Source organism: Protopterus annectens, chromosome 1.part2 (genome assembly GCF_019279795.1).
Source record: "Protopterus annectens isolate FY-2018-M chromosome 1.part2, PAN1.0, whole genome shotgun sequence".
NCBI classification, from domain to species: domain Eukaryota; kingdom Metazoa; phylum Chordata; order Ceratodontiformes; family Protopteridae; genus Protopterus; species Protopterus annectens.
Genome location: NC_056727.1, coordinates 739,849,825 through 739,867,295, shown reverse-complemented (window position 1 = coordinate 739,867,295; position 17,471 = coordinate 739,849,825). Strand labels below are relative to the sequence as shown.

At 35.4% G+C, this 17,471-nt stretch overlaps 1 protein-coding gene across 4 annotated transcripts in view; it reads left to right on the top strand.

Annotated features, from left to right (window-relative positions):
- The window catches only part of LOC122791085 (gap junction alpha-4 protein-like), a 77,664-nt gene that overhangs the window by 28,019 nt on the left and 32,174 nt on the right, over positions 1 to 17,471 (top strand). Inside the window, exon 2 of one of the 4 annotated variants that reach the window (XM_044058877.1) lies at positions 14,813 to 14,938. The exons of the other annotated variants lie outside the window; for them this stretch is intronic. The gene's annotated coding sequence lies outside the window, so the exon portion shown is untranslated. The remainder of the gene's footprint in view (positions 1 to 14,812; positions 14,939 to 17,471) is intronic. 4 annotated transcript variants of the gene reach the window in all.

Genomic DNA, 17,471 nt, shown 5'->3' with positions numbered 1-17,471 from the left:
TTTCTTTATAGACAGAGATATATTGCATAAGTTAGTAAAAAAGAAATCTCACCTTTATAGAGTAAAATAGTTAAAAAGGAAAATCATTTGATACATAGACTGAAAGGTGAAGAAGGTAAGTTGGTTATTACTCAATTTGATCCGAAGCCCAACCAGTAGCCTCATATAATGGGCACAATGCAATCCAAAGTAATGATAGAAGAACAAGTGATGACACTAAATTATTAATTAATAAAGTTTAATAATGATCCACTGAGCCAATTGCTTTCATCCATGTTATTCATATAAAGACATCATCAGAACTAACAACAAAACTGAATACTTCTACTTATATAAAAAACAACACATGTGATCAGTCCAAATGAGCCACTCAATAAATAATTTAATTTGTACAATAGTAAAACAACATTATTTTTTTATAAAAACTTATGAAGCTCTAAAACATAATCAAAGTTAAATGTCACGTGCTATAAACATATTGATACCACTGAACTGATAATTTTGCTGTTCTCTTTTTAAGCATTGGAACTATTGAAACAAATTCATTAATATCAGGAAATGATGCTGCATTTAATCTTAGCTGCCACAACAATTCTTTAAACTCAATAGAAGTTTCCTGTGAGCCACCTCTAGCATTCCTCTTAATTTTATCCAAGATAAAAAAAATATGTTTTGTGTCCTATACATTACATGCACTGCTTATATAAAGCATCATTTAGAGGTATCCTTGCTATATCATACTTATGTTCATAAATGCATCTACTGAGACTCCTTTCTGTTTTTCCAACATAGAATGTTGGACAATCAGTACAGTTTGCTAAATAGACTAGTCCCACTGTACCACAATTCCCAGCCTTGGGAAACACAATTGTATTTGTCCAGTTTTCTAACTTAAGTGATTGCATAAACATTGATCAAAAGCACTACATTTTCTAATTTTGTACCCAAGTTTTTTTCTGTCTATAGTTTCCACAATGTCTTTTCTGTTGTTGGCACTTTTAAACATAAAATGTGGTTAATCTCCTACCGCTTTTGAAATATTTTCCATACCAATTCTTTCTTAGAATATTTTTAACCATTTTCACACTCATGTTATACTCTATTACTAGGGCTCTTTCAAATTTGTCAGGCCTCTTTGGATCATTTATTGAGGAGCTAGTAGTTGCCAAAAAATCTTCTGTTTTGTTGTGTGGTGTTAAACTGACACCCAAAAGGGGTTTATATTTGATACTCCATTCTTCTAATAATTCAGTGCTAATATCTTTAGTCAAGGAAATGGGGTAACTCCTATTTAAAAACATACATTGAAGTTTTTTGTTTTCCAATTCAAAGATATTTTTTTTCTAGAAATCATCTGGGTTAGCCTTACAAATTGCCCCTTGACTAAGCCATTTTTACTGTGAAAAATGGATGACAACTATTAAAATGTAGCTACATATTAGAAAACATGGTTTTCCTGTAAATAGTAGAAATAAACCCCTCACTACCATTGACACTATTATACAACTTAAGTTATACACTAGGAAGTTGAACTTGGCACTACATTTGTCTTCAGATAACCTGGCCTTGAACCAAGTAACACTACATAGAACTAGTACCTTTATGCCCCCTACACACCCCACAGTGCAAACTTTTGAGATGTTATGTGACAAAGAAATCAGGGCGCTGGTACAGAATAGGAATCTTAATATACATCATGACTTGACTACAAGTGAGGCAGTGGTCCTACAGGACATTTTGGACTGTAGAGAGACAAGATTTATGAAACCAAGGGTGGGGGGACTAGTAGTGATGGGTCTTGATGATTACAACAGCAGGATGTTGGAGCTTTTATACAGTGACACATATGTAGAAGTCTCTCGCAATGAATTGAACATCGCTCACAGAAACATTGACTTACATATTGCACAACTGCTACTTAATGGTCAGATATCGATAGAGACACATGAGTACCTGCACATAAATCATCCTAGGATCCCAACAATATTCGGGATTCCTAAAATACACAAGTCCATCAGAACCCCCCCCCCTTCATCCTAAAGTGGATGCTAAGGCCTCTAAGACATTTTTCCAAGTGAAATACATTGACAATAAGGTCAAACGTACTGGATGGGAGAGAATCCATTATTAGAGATTCTTGGGATTTTCTAGGGAAAATTAAACCTGAAATGTTTGATGAAGACCTGATATTTGTCACAATTGATGTGTGACTTGTTCTCGGTGATCCCACATGATGAAGAGCTCAAATGGTTTTATGACTATCTTTGTATGAACAAATCTTTTGACCATGGGACTATTTTGACCATTCGGGCATGTATGGAGCTTGTCCTGGAGAACAACTTTATCAACTTTGAGGGACACCTGTTTAAACAAAGAACCGGTGTCACTATGAGTGTGTGCACCTACATTTGCCAACATTGTATTGGCACAATGGGAGGATATGTTCATCATGAACTCTGAGTTCAGTGACCTCTGGGTGCTCTACAGGCGCTACCTGGATGACATTGTCCTTTTTTGGAAAGGAGGTGAAAATGACCCGAATAGGTTTTTCACCTTCATTAATGGGACCACCAATTTTTTTGAGGTTCACTATGAAAAAAGACAAGGATATTTTGAACTATCTTGATGTGACTGTGCAGAAGAATTATGCCACGAAGGGTTTTACCTTCCATTTATTTTGCAAGCCAACATATTCCAACTCATTGTTGCGCTTTTCTAGTTGGCACCCTGTACATCAAAAGAAGGCACTGGTCAAAGGGCTGTATGTCAGGCTAGCCAGGATGGCTTCACAACTTGAAGCCTTTTTAAGAGAATGTGGGGTACTGAAGAACATGTTAATTAACAGAGGGTATCCTGAAAACTTCATCAACAGTATAGCGGATGAAGTTATTACCAAGAGAGAACTTGGTAACTTTAGCCCCCTGTTATTTCATGGGTTGAGTGGGCCTTTGCATAAGGAGAAATCTGACATATTTAGTAGGGCTCTTATTTTGCCTTTCAATGTTAATTTTTATGACATCAAAGAGATTGTGGTGAAGCTCTGGGCAATTTTTAATTTGGACATTGATGTCCAAAATAAACTGGGCAAGAGGCCGCAGATTGTCTATAAAAAGGAAACTTCCCTGAAAGGGTTATTGGAAAGAAGCAACATAAAACCAGATCAGGGTGGTGGCAGTTACAAATGTGGTAGTTGCCCACAGTGCTCGTATATGACTGACACAAAATCAAAATAAAAAATTATGGGTACTTTACTATACGTAGGAAAGATTATTGTTATTCCAAAGGAGTTGCTTACTTCACATTGTGTGATTTTTGCGATGTTTACTATGTAGGAAAAACAATCAGGGCACCAAGACAAATAATTTACCAGCACACATACGATATTAAACACAAGAATGAAAATAATGCACTGTACAGGCACATCAGCCTTCACCCACTGCATGCTTTCAAATTTTTCATTGTCCACCAAGTTGATTTGGGTCCTGGGTGGGGGGTCCCTTGGATGAAATTTTAGAGTTCATGGAGTTTAAGTGGCAGATTAGAACAAATGCCTGTCAGGCTCCTGGACTCAATGACAGAGTCTCTATTAGTTCAGTACCTAAACTGAAATCTACGCTGTTTTTGTAATGTGCAAGTGTTTTTTTATCAGGAATGCGTAATCAATTTTGTTTTTGTTATATGCAAGCATTTTTTATTAGCAGCATACCAGATATTTTAAAAATATTTTAAATGTTTTTCTTACTGTATATTCTTTGCAGGAAGTGATGTTTATTTCTTGGAGGAAGTGATGTTTTTCTTTTAACCAATGTAAGTTGGGGGTAGGTTATTTAAAGATGTGTTTTAGCAAATCCCTATTCCAATGAAGTCTTTCATCTTGACGAAAGCGCTAAATCAATAAAAAGTGTCCTGGATTATTGGATTGTGTCCTCTGTGGTTCCTAGCTTCATTATTCATCTGAGGATTCACTACCATTAATAATATAGCTATTCAAGTAGTTACTTTTGTGCATACTTTCCTGATAAGTAAATTTTAAGAACCAGGTTGTCTCTGGTAATTACCAGAGTAGCAATGTAAGCATCATATGCTCTGGTTTTTGCAAATCTAGTAATGTTGTCATGGAAAAGGAAATTTGTGTTTAATTCTGAGATTTTTGAATGGTGCAGGTTATATTTGAAATATTCTGGAAGATATTTTTATATTATGGGCTGGACAAGAAGTTGAAATTAAATTGTTTATACAATATTTATCAAAGGCAAGTATTTAGAAAAATATATATTTAGAAAAAAATGTTGTTTTAGTATTGTACTTATTAAATTATTATTTATTAATTGGGCAGGTCATTTGGACTGATAACGTTTTTGATTTATATTTAAATAGAAGTATTTAATTTTGTTTTTAGTTCTGATGAAGTCTTTATGCAAATAATGTGGACAAGAGCAATTGGCTCAGCAGATCTTTGATAAACTGTACTTTTTATTAATTAATAATTTGATGTCAGCACTTGTTCTTCTATTGTTGCTTTAGATCGCATTAAGTGCCCATTACGTGAGGTTATTGGTTGGGTTTTGAACTTTTCTTGGCATCTATATTTTGTGGATGATGTGCATTTTTCTTTGGTAGTGGCGCACTGACTTTTTTTCAAGTTGTATTACTCAATATGATATCATGAAAATAATAGAGACATTTTTTGAAAATATGCACATAACCTTACCTATCATGAAAAATGCACAGTCAGTTAAAACATTTTTGGATGGGGAAAAAGAAATGAGCTTCAAAATATTCTTGCAAAAGTGCTAAAAAATTCATCACCAGGTCTAAATGGTATTCTGCATATCTTTATAAACAGATGGACATAATGAGAAGAAAGATTTTTCTTAAAATATAATATTGATGGTTAAATTATGGAATTATATATATGGAGGACATTGGTGAAGGAGTTATTTATATTTGTAAAAAAGGAAGATATAGAAGATTCTTGTAATTATAGGGTCTATATTATTTCCTCAAAGAGGCATTCCATCGAACGCCTCTTCATCGACCCTAAAACCACAGACTTTCAAAATATCGAACCTGTGACCTTCCTAGTTGAAGATTTTAGTCAGTTGTTAGTAAGTGTTCCACAGTTTGCCCATTTGTTCAACATTATGAGAGGCAGTGTTCTTCATTTTGGAGATGTAAGGTTAAGAGCTGTAATTATTTGGGTTAATTATACTAGCCATTATAGAGGAGTATAATATGAAATATAACACAGTAAGAATGGACATTGTCTACGTTTGCTTTTGTCAATATGTAAACCATATTTAGATGACCAGAAAGCAATAGTAAATCAATAGCTCATGTTTAGAGATGTAGAATATCAACTTAACAATATATATATAATTTTTTTTATTTGCAAAAAAGTTAAGGATGTGGACATGAATCAGAATTCTTGACTAAATCCATTAACCTGGAAAATATAAAAATATTAGGGATAATGTTTGGAAAAGAATTGGTATGAAATGAACACCATGATAATATTCTTAAGATGATTAGAACTGTATTACAAAAATGGTAGTATTTAAATTATCTTAAGAAAAGTTTTTGTCTTGTACACTATACTTCTTAGTAAACTTGAACACTTTGGAAGTATATTTACCATCCCCAAAATAAGGAAAATTATTGTTAGTAGTTTTCTTTGAGTTTATCTGGGATAGAGTTTGAATTCTATAAAAACAAACATATTATATACTACAAGACAAATGATGGCAGACTGAGGTCAAACAATTCTATGCATATCTTGTTTTTTTAAATCTGCACTATATACTTGGGAAATGAAGAAACAAAGATCATGATATAATTGGATACATATTGTCGGAGAATATAAAGAGTGGTGGGAAAACTTTCTTCAGGGAAATCGGAAGACAATAGCATATCATGGGTTTAAGGAATATGACAAATAAAATAAAGAAGTTAGAAAACCATGATAGTTTGGGGATTGCATAGAAGTAAATTATGATATGAAGTGATGATGGAAAGACCATAGGAAAATACACAGAAGTAGAATACAGAAAGATATGATAGATTTAAGAAAGTAAAAGAAATACAAGATTTTTTTTGGAGATATACCAAAATACCAGTAAAATGACAGATGAAATGCAGAATTCTAAATGAAAGATTATGTAACATTTGTAGGTTGAGGAAACTAAGGAACATGCTGTAATATTTTGTCAAAGAGTTTGGGTATTTTGAAAAAAAAATGTAATTAAATTGTACAGCTTGCATAACTTGTGGCCAATTACATTAAATGTGTTGATGTATGGGCATTTTTATCAATCATCAAATGAGAAAGAAAACAGATATGATAAGCTGATATTCAGTGCTACATGGATTCTGTGACTTTTGAGAAAAAAGCAATTGCATGGTAAATTATGGGATTGTGAGTTTATCATGGGAAAACAAAAAAGAAGATTGTGGTAAAATAATTAGGAAAATACTTTGAATTTACATATTTAATAATAAGTGCAATATTATTTATGTAGTACATTTTTTAAGTTTTTAATTTTATACTTGAATGTGTTTATATATGGTTATGAATGCTATCATTATTTAATAAATTCCCCCTACTCTTTTCAGTATGTTTTGTGGGATCTTGTATGCCTTTCTGAGCTACCACTAATTCAGGCAGATTTGACCTCACTTTAACATCTTATCTTAAGGATGGCACATTCAGAGATGCAACACCCCACTTATGGTACTTAGAAAAAATAATTAAAGCACCTGAGATAGAACACAGCACACAGCCTTCCAGCATCATAGTTATCATAGGTGTGTGTGTGTGTGTGTGTGTGTGTGTGTGTGTGTGTGTGTGTGTGTGTGTGTGTGTGTGTGTCTATACGTGCATAAGGTCACTGTTGAGCCACCGATGCAGGCCTAGATATTAAAAAACAGTATTGTTCACAGTCTGTAGTTTTCACATCCAAGATTATAACTGTATTCTATTTTAATGATTATAACCGTATTCTTGAAAATTTAGAGCTAGAATGAAAATAATACTCATTCTTGCTTACGCTGTAGGCTATAATTAGTTCTTACGTTTTATAACATGTTACTTTTCTGAATAAGAAATGGCTTCAATGCATTTTGATCACTACTTCACTCAGATGCCTTTCAGTGTAACTTGGGTGTTTTATTCTAGTATATAACCAGATAGATACCTCAATTTAAAGTCTTGTAGTAAGCCTTGCATTTTTTTCTTTTATAGTTAGGAATAATCACTCCAGATTTTCTAGATCTTATCGATCTTAGCACTTCATTACCATTTGCAGAATTATAGATTTTGTTAATGCACTGTTCAAAGTTTAGGTTATTCTTCCTGTTGATGCCAAAATCCTCACAGTGTTTACTGTCCAGCATAGCATACCTTCTCAGTAAGTAAGATACAGTCAAGTGATGTGTACAATGTGCCACTTTAAATACCTCTGATATACTGAGGTAATAAACAATCCTTGTTGACGTGCAGATATATAATCAATATATTTAAATAGTGTTTGCCACAATAAACCCAGGCAATGCAGTGTTTACTGAAACTGTATAGAGTACTTCAATCTTATAGTTAAAATATATTTTTAAGGGAACACAATAGAAAATACATTATATTTTCCAAAACACAACATTGTATATTGCAATGATAATGTACAACATTAACAAGAATATTTTTCTTCACCTGTTAACTTGTCAACCATCAAGTTTGCTACCATCATTTGGTCCATTACTAGAGTTGGTCACAAGAACAGTCGTGTAGGGTGCTATAATATTTTTCCTGTGTGGAGCTTTGTCTGTTCCCTTACACATGGCCTTAGTGTCCAAGGGATGGCATGCAGCAGGCTTATAATCCACATTCATGCTTTCGTATGTAATAAAATCAAGGTCCTGCCCCCTACGGACTCCATATCCATGTGATCCCTGGTTTTGACCAGCAGATTCTGCCATGGAGTATTTAACTGGATGCGCATTTCCCAACTCTCTACCAAATAAAAGGCAAGCAGGCTTAAGTCTTGTCATTCCTCTCATCCCCATGCCAGCTCAAACAGAAGTCTAAGCCACTAGTTGAACTTGGGTTGCCTTGGTCACAGTCAAGGCTTTATCCCTTTGCTTCAGCAGAGCTGGCTAACAGAATAGAGTTACGGCCTGTAAAAGAGATGAGAACGCTACAAAAATGTCCACCTTTTGCTTTGCCTTTTGCCTGTCCATGTTGTTGAGAATATGTACATTGTTTGTCTTTCACAAGTTACTTGTTATGCTCACATGGAAGAAATGTAAATATTGTTGTTAATGCATCATTTAAGCAAATATACAAACATATTGTACATTCAAAAAGTTATTTTATACAGACATATGTTCTGAAACTGTTTTACTAAACAAATATGGAAGACAAAAATAATCCTGCGATGATGATGGGTTAAGGAAAGTAGAATAAAATGATATACTTTTTCCTGTATTAGATAATCTCTTTTTTTGTAATAAAGTTCTTGTTTCTATGCATGGTATTATGCTTTACATTGAAACCCAAATTAGTTTTATCCATTGTAATCTTTTCAAATAGAGTTTAAAGCAAGTAAACAAAGGAAGATATATTTATTTGTGTACTACTACTAGAAGAAGGTGTAGATATCTGTACAGCTTTTAGTATTTGCACTGATATGCAGAACAAAGAGGATTTTATTGTCTTAATTATCTGCTAATGGTCACATTTTAGACTTTCTAAGCTGAGTATCGAAAAAAGGTAAGATTTCAGTAGAAGAACCCGACTACAGCTAAGAAATACACATTACACTACATGCTATATACTATATGGTAGAAAGAGCTTTAGAAACGTGCAAAATCAGAATGAGTCAAACTTATTTGTAAAGTCTAATAAAAAACAAGTTTTCTGACAGAAACCCTGCCTTGTTCATCGTCAGGAAATATGCCTGAAAAGTGGTAAACCTATGCAAGAAAACCAAAATAGAATCTTGATTGAGAAACATTCCTCAGTATTATTCACAAAGTGTGTTGATTTAGCCCAGTCCCTTAGCAGAGGCATGAAGTTATTCTCAGAGCAACACCTTTTGCATGCCGAATTATATACTAACTCAAGGAGCTAGACAGATGGTTTGCAGTAAGTATAAGGGAGGGGGACAGAAAGCTCAGAACTCCCAGAGACAGTGAGAGCACCTTCATTCAAAGTGCGTCATTCAAAGCTAAAAGGGCAGAAAGAATAGATCTGAGAACTATTATTTACACAAAGGCTTATGGTGTTCATGTAAGTGCTTGAAACCAGTTAAAACAGAAAGTTTTCTAATACTCTGTTTCCTAACTATCAGCAGACGTCTCCTCATCTTGCTTTGGATGAACACGTTACTGTGTCTCACATGTTTTTTTGTTTTTTCTCATTTAGGATAAAAAAAGGCTATATGTTTCCATTTCTAATTTTAAGCTTTTTCCCCCTGAACTTTGAATAAAGCAGGCTTTAGCTCAGATGGACTATCTGAGTTACGAAATGGAAAGATGTAAAAAAGAAAGAAAGAAAGAAAGAAATTTGATCATGTTTTCTTTCCATATACTGTACATGTGATGTTTTATCCTTTTTGTCCACCCCGTAGTGTTCTTTTCATATTATACCCTGCATAGTAATTTTCTAGACATTTATTAGTGCAATTTAGATTTCACAAACTCTTTCTCTGTAACAGGTACAGTATGCCAACAGCAATTTCCATCCTCTTAACACAGACATTAAATATTAGGCCAGCAGCTCAAGATTTAAATGTTTCTATTCATCTGAGGCTAGTTACTTACTAGGAAGGAGGTTTAAAAATATTGTATACTGTGAATTCAAGATCATCCTGAATCATTCCTTCTACAAAGCTGGTCTAATGTGAAGTTGTTCCCATTCTTTTTCCCATGAGTTTCTTAAAATGAAGTTTTCTCAAAATGACATGTACGGTCCCTAAAATATTTAGCCTTACTATTTTCAGACATATTCTTTGCCAAGATTATTTATACTGGAAACGTGATCTAAGATATCAAGAAGTTAGTTACAGTGTGGCTATCACAAAACTTTGTTTGCAAAACAGGGTTACAAGGTTAGTTACACAAAAGTGGTATCAAGAAGTTTGTCTTTTATTTACATTTTCTGTATCTATAACTTACTCTTTTTAACTAATGCCAGAAAGACTGACAAAGCAATGATTTTATTCTACCAAACCTCCAAGAGTTTGTGTAGCATAAATTAAAATGCCAGTTAAATTAGGTGGCTTCTGAATGCTTATTTTTGTGTGTGCACTATATACAGGTACAACAATTTAATTTCTTGTTTGTATGACAAATTGTAAGCTCTTGTGGAAGTTACTTAAATGAGTGTGTTCCAGAATATTGACTAGTATATTCAGATTCTTACATATTATTTAAAAAAATGCCAGAAAATGTTACAGGAATTCTAAATGCATTATGCCACTTGGAAGCCTCATAGCTGGCTCCTGCAAAACACGTTAAAAAGTATATGATTTTGCAAATATTTCTACTCTCCATGCCTTCTGCACAGACACTGATAAATTAATTTTAAGCAGATGAAGTGGTCAGAAGTATGAGAGTCTTGAACATCTCCATTGTTAGGAGAAGGTCTGACATAGTAGTGCAGAAGTCCTGGAGTACAGCCTGTCTGACTCTCTCCCATAAACAGTGGATGCCATTTTGCATGTGTGTGTGTCAGTACATGGAGCCCAAACATAGCCATGACCCATACACTGGCACCTGCTGTGTCCCAGCACTGATTGGGGCTGTTCCCACACCATCACCTGTATCTCATTTAATTTACAGTGCCTTTTCTAAATATTTCCAGTTATCACCCGTAGTTCCTTATAGTGTTCAGACCTGTTTTGGTCGGCTTCTTTAACTAAGTGACTCACCAGCTAATAATAGGCAGTATATGAAAGGGCAATGACTTATTAAACCATGACTCTAAGATTTAATATTTATGACGTCATGCAGTAGAGAAATTAATCACTGTTTCTCACTTATTATTCATATTTTCATATTTATCATCATATTTTTATAACTGAAAGACCTACATGCTATTGAGGTATATGGTGTGAAACGCCATGGTGGGACACAGGAAAATGGCTATTTATATGACCAGATCCAGTTATTGTTAGTTGTTTGTTAATAATTATGAAAATAAACAATATTGCTATATTGGCTTAATACTTAAAAAAAAAAAACAAGTGACTTACAAACTATTGCATGGCATCAGATGAAACCTTAGACATTGCCAAAGAAAACTGTCACTGATATTTGTCCTGTAAGTTGTACATCTTTAGAGATACTCAGTGTTGTTTATATTGTTAATTATGCAATTAAGTATATGTTTTCATATTTCTGTAAATATCTCAATAAGCATGAACACAGAGAGGAATTTCTTGCTGCCATGTAAAAGCTTATGTCTGATTCACAAAAATGTTGTAAAAATATATATCTAGGTTGTACAGTTTCCAGGATATGACAATTTAGTTGTGAAAGCTTAGCAAAAAATATAATTCTGGGTATGCATGCGTTATAATATTTTATAGTATTCATTGAAAGACTATGAATGCACTGATTATTATCACTGTAAAGAATACTTTTTATTGATAACATTGCTATTTGTACAGTTTTAATATGTTTTATTGTTCACAAAATATTTACATTTGTTTATCTTATGCTTTTTAAGATAATTTTTCAGAAATTGTTCTGGAATGCAAAGAAGTGTGCAGTCTTATAGAGGGATGACATTCCACACTGCACATGTGTTAATGAGTTATAGATGGTTGCCATTGCCAGCTTCTACCACCAACCTATCACTGACATCTGATAACAGTCATCTCTCTCCACAGCATGGTGTTAAGCAACCTATCACTGACATGTGTTAACAGTTTTCTCTCTCTCCACAGTATGGTGTCATGATTATTTGCAGCTTCACCCTCACATTAACAATTGTAGTCACTGACCTTCACACATACCCAACTTCTTTTATTTGGTGTCTGCCTTCATCTTCTTCCTTTTGACCATGAGCAAACTGGTCACAACTGGCTAACACCCCAGCCCCATGTGACAGTGACCCATCCTTTATGTAAACCCTCAGCTGTCGCTCACCGGCAAAAAATATGCAGTTCCTACTTCAGCCTTACCTTACCAGATCCCTCACCCATTATTAGACTAGTGAAGTACATAAGTGTTCAGTTCAAAAATCACTACAATGCAAGTTAATCAGAGATAGCTATAAGAATGAATAAATAAAAATAAAGCATTTAATAATCAAAATCTAAGATGGTGAAAAAATGAATTATCTAGCTGAATGTTTTACAACTGTCTGTATATGAAAAGGATGATGTAATTTTCATCAAGCACTATACATCCTTTATATAAAATATATTTAACAAATGGCAGTTTCACTACTTGCATGTTATTTTGCTGCTGTTTACATTATCCCCATGATTCAGAGCATTACTGTGATGTGGAAGCCTTACAGATAGCAGTAAGCCTGACTGATTCAGAGATTGCAAGCCTAGTACCATTTCCAGTGGCAGTTGCTGGAGCACAAGAGAGTGGTCTTGCTGATGAAGCCACATGCTAATGCAGCAGTCTGAGGGAGTGACTAACGCAAATAAACCATGTTCTCTCCTCTTGAAAAGGGGGCAGCAGAGCATTATTGTAGTAGATAATTCAGAGAAGTTAATTTTCTTGAGAGAAAGAAAAAAATAAATTCTGTCTTCTGACAGCATTCAGCCATTCACACCTGTGTGAATAATCTTGGCTCCTACTGTGACATCATGTAGGTATGGCAGGGCAGAGAGTCTGTGTATATGTGAGATTCCCTGTCAAAAACATCTAAAACTCATAACATCTAAAATCAAAAGATCGAGGCCATAACAGTTAAAATCCACAGCATTTAAAATTCATAATATTGAATTTCATAACATCTAAAATGTATAATATGTAATAGTGTATCATCAAATGTGTAACTATTACAGTTTAATCTGTTAATCTTGTGGTATCACTATGAGATGCTGCAGTTTTTATTTCTATAGTTATTATTTATATAGTGTAGGAATTTATACTATTTATGTAGTGTTTATTTTGCCATGTTTTAGGCATTATGCGTATATTCTTTATAGTGATTGTGATATAGTGGGGTTAGGAAGTTAAATTTTTCCCACTGTAGTGCGATCTTGGTGTTGGTATATTTAATTTTTGGGGGGGGTGTCGGGGGCAGACCCCTCCCACAAGGGGGTGCAGGGGGGCTTGCCCCCTGCAGAAACGTAGTAAAAAGTGTGTTTGTTAGTTTGGTGTGACTATATGTGGAGGGGATGTTATTTTCATGTGATTTGTAGTGTTCGATGTTGTGATGCACATTTTAGATGTCATGAAATTCGACGTTATGGGTTTTAGATGTTTTGAGTTTTAGATGTTATGGTTTCGATGTTATGATTTTAGATGCTATGGGTTTTAGATGTTTTGAAAGAGGACCATGTGTGTATAGGTGCGTGTGTGTGTATGTGTACACAAGCATGTGAGCCTGTTCCAGGAGCATGAATATAATTGCATGGAAGCGTGTATGTGTGTGTGTGTGTGTGTGTGTGTGTGTGTGTGTGTGTGTGTGTGTGTGTGTGTGTTTATCACTGTGGGTGCCCTGTGGGGAGGTCACTGTAGGAAGCTTGCTTTGCATGTGCATTTCTGTTGGAATATGCATGGTTGTTTCTTTGAATGGGAGGGAGTGTTTTCTGTGCTTTTTTTGTGGCTGCTAGTGTGTTTGTGTATGCGTGTGTGTGTGTGTGTGTGTGTGTGTGTGTGTGTGTGTGTGTGTGTGAGTGTGTGTGAGTGTGTGTGTGTGTGTGTGTGTGTGTGTGTGTGTGTGTGTGTGTGTGTGTGTGTGCATATGTATGTGCATGTATGTATATATGAATGTGCTTGTTTGTGTATATGCGTGCCTGTATATATATATATATATATATATATATAAATATATATATATATATATATATATATATGTGTGTGTGTGTGTGTGTGTGTGTGTGTGTGTGTGTGTGTGTGTATTCTGGGGCATGCCTGTGCTACTGGGATGAGTGTACTGGTTGGGAGAATACTCTTGAGATTAGGTCTGACAGCAGAGCGTTAATTTCAGAGACATGGTAATGAGCCACTAATGAGGTGTTTCTCTGTATGTCTCTGAATCTAAGAATCTCTCAGTTGCAGTAATTGACCAACCTGAGTTAGCCAATTAGCACTGGTGGAGAGAATCTCTCTAAATTGCAGTCTATAGCTGTACTTTGCAATTGTCTACTGTGTTTGTGAAAATCTATCTTTTCAGTACTTTTGTAACTTTATGTGATCTGCATTGAGCTCAGATCATGTCAGAAAAATTTATCTGGACCAGCCCACTCACATGGTAAATGAATAAATAATAACAAAGGTATTGGCTAGGATGGACTATAAGTGATTTTATTAAAATCAGAGATTGGATTAGGCATTGATAACATTTCAATGGTAGAGTTTAGTTTGTAACATTTCTAAGTGTTTTCCACTATGTACTGTTGCTTTGACTAATTTTATTTCTTAGCACTTTAGATATCAGCTATTGTGAATTGCTGACAAAGGGAATTGGCTTGATTTTAGGAAATGCCTTATTGCCTTAACTTCTGAATAAAGTTTAATAAATAAGGGAAGCATTACTTGTCAGTTGGTTCTGTATACAAAACTCAGTAATATTTAAAAAAAAAAGAATACTGTTTTTACTATTTAAATATTTAATTTTAACTTTTAGGAACTGTGGATGCTGTCTGAGATTCAGAAACAAATTCTACTTTACAGCAGGAAAATTTGCATGATCAACAGCAGCACACAGGGGAGGGCAGATTCAGAGACATATGTAGTGCTGTTGAGCAAGCAGGTAAAACTGTGTGGTCAGCATCATATGCTAATGCCTGTATAATGATATGGAAATGAGCAATAATATACTAATGACGCCAATTTTGAATACAAATGAGGGTAATCAATATGGTGGAGCAGTTCAGAAATGTGAAAACTGCATAATCAGTCACAGCTGCCAGTAAGTTTGCACACTTACATGTCTTGGTTAACAGAGAGAGAGAGAGAGAGAGAGAGAGAGACCACGTTACATTTCAAAGACACCACCCTACATTTCAGAGAGACCACGCTACATTTCAAGATGTAGTACTTGACTTAGCTGAGCAGTATACGCTAGAGTTCTTACTGATAACCAGTGTCCATGATGAGCCTCACCATCACTCTCTGCTTCACAGATAGATTAAAACTGCTGCAAGGAAAACTACAACAATACTATGCTCTACAGTGGCTTGACTGTCTATGCTGTGCACCAGACATAACCTACCTATGTTACAGAGCTGTGAGGGCAGGGCTCACCTGTCATGATGTGCACAGGTGAGGAGAGTAACAGGAATCAGCAGCAGGCATAGTATTGGGATGGGGGGGTACTAAGGATGTTGAAAGGGATGTGTGAGATGCCAGGGTATTTGGTAGAGGTGCATGTACAGTGTATGGGATTGTGCTTCCTGAGAGGGATTAGTGTCTACCAGTACTACTCGTGTGTTCAGAATGTGTGCCAGTGGACACAACTCCTGCATATGTGGTTTCTCTGTATATATGTGTGTGTGTGTGTGTGTGTGTGTGTGTGTGTGTGTGTGTGTGTATGGGATTAACAGATGTTGTGGGGCCTCAGAGTGGCACTAGCACCAATGCCCACTGCAGGGAAGATGGCTGACCACAACACTGGGAGCACCTGTCTGTGGTCCATGTCCACCTGCTGCATACTCCATGACCCTGCACTACTGAGATAATACTTCACCATTTATCCCACTGGTAGGTGGATTGTATGGGGTAGGAAATGATAAATGTGCCCTGCCTGACATGTGGAGTGCAGCCACAGTGAAGGCAGAGGGAAAGGTGGCCACAGGAATAGTGCCAGCGGTGAAGAATGTCAGAGGCCATTTTCTTCTAACCACGATTCACTGTAGCTTAATATGCTGCTGTGAAGTTGAGAACTTATTGTTGAACTCTTCTTGTACATTAATACCCTGTTGGAGAAGTGGTCTTCTCAAATGTGGTATCATATTTAAGTTACACTCATTTTCTTAAAGAAAAAAGTCAGATATATAGATAGATATAGCCAGACTTTCCTTAAGATGCCAACTCTCCCCAACTTAAAACCAACATTAAGTCATGGAGCCCAAAGGTACAGGGCTAAAGAGAAATGATAAATAGATAGGTTAGATGATACCTTCATTTAGTTTATAAGTATGAAGTGAAAGACACAGACATTTTATCATTTAGCAAAAATTTTTAACAGAAACAAAAGTGGAAAAGAGCATGCAAAGTCAGTGGAATGCATGTAGGACTGGGCCTGAACTCAGTAAGCAGAATTCGCTGATTACAAACTCATTAATACCTACTCAATACATTCCCCTAAGCTTTAGGTCAATGCACAACAGTTCCTGGCACATCAAGTTTCAAAGTGTACTAGATACTTAGAAAAAGTTGAGGGATTAATTATTTTAAAACATAACTTGTGTCATCTAGCACCCTTGAAATATTCAAAGCTGCAATACATTTACATTCAGATAGACATACCAATATCTATATCTAGCTGTCTATCTATCTATCTATCTATCTATCTATCTATCTATCTATCTATCTATCTATCTATCTATCTATCTATCTATCTATCCATCTATATATCTGTCTATCTATATGTATGCTGAGTTTACTTGACTTCCTATATAAACTTTTAATGGATTACCTAACCTCATATTCACTAGAGGTGCTAAATTAAGCTGTACGACTCTCCTCAAAAAGGCCCTGCTCCCACAATGTATTTTGTATTCAGAGACTTGTTTGTCACAATGAAAGAAGACCTCATTATCGGCTAATTTGCATGTCTCTAAATCACATTTAACTACCGCTATGCGCAGATCATTGCTGATCTGTATACTCTGGTACGTAACTGCTGTGGCCACTTCGTGTAGGCATAGGGATCCCAAAGTCACTGTCAAACACACTCAAGTACACATTCAAACTCAAACACACACACACACACACACACACACACACACACACACACACACACACACACACACACACACACACACACACGCACACATCATGGTTAAATGGGGTTCTAGGCAAGGTAATGGATTGGGGCCCTCCCACATACACAGTCCCCCTGCCCAATACACAGCCCCCCCACAGACCTTCCAGTGTCCCGTTACATGACTATTTCTCCCCAGTTACCATAAATGCTGTTCAATCCTCTCAGTGTGCATACTGTTTTCTGTTTTCCTTCTGCAGTAATTACAGATATTTGGATGTAATTTAATTTTTTTTTTCAAATTTTATAGCACAAACACTGATAGACACTTGCCAAAGAAAGCAATACAGTGTCACAC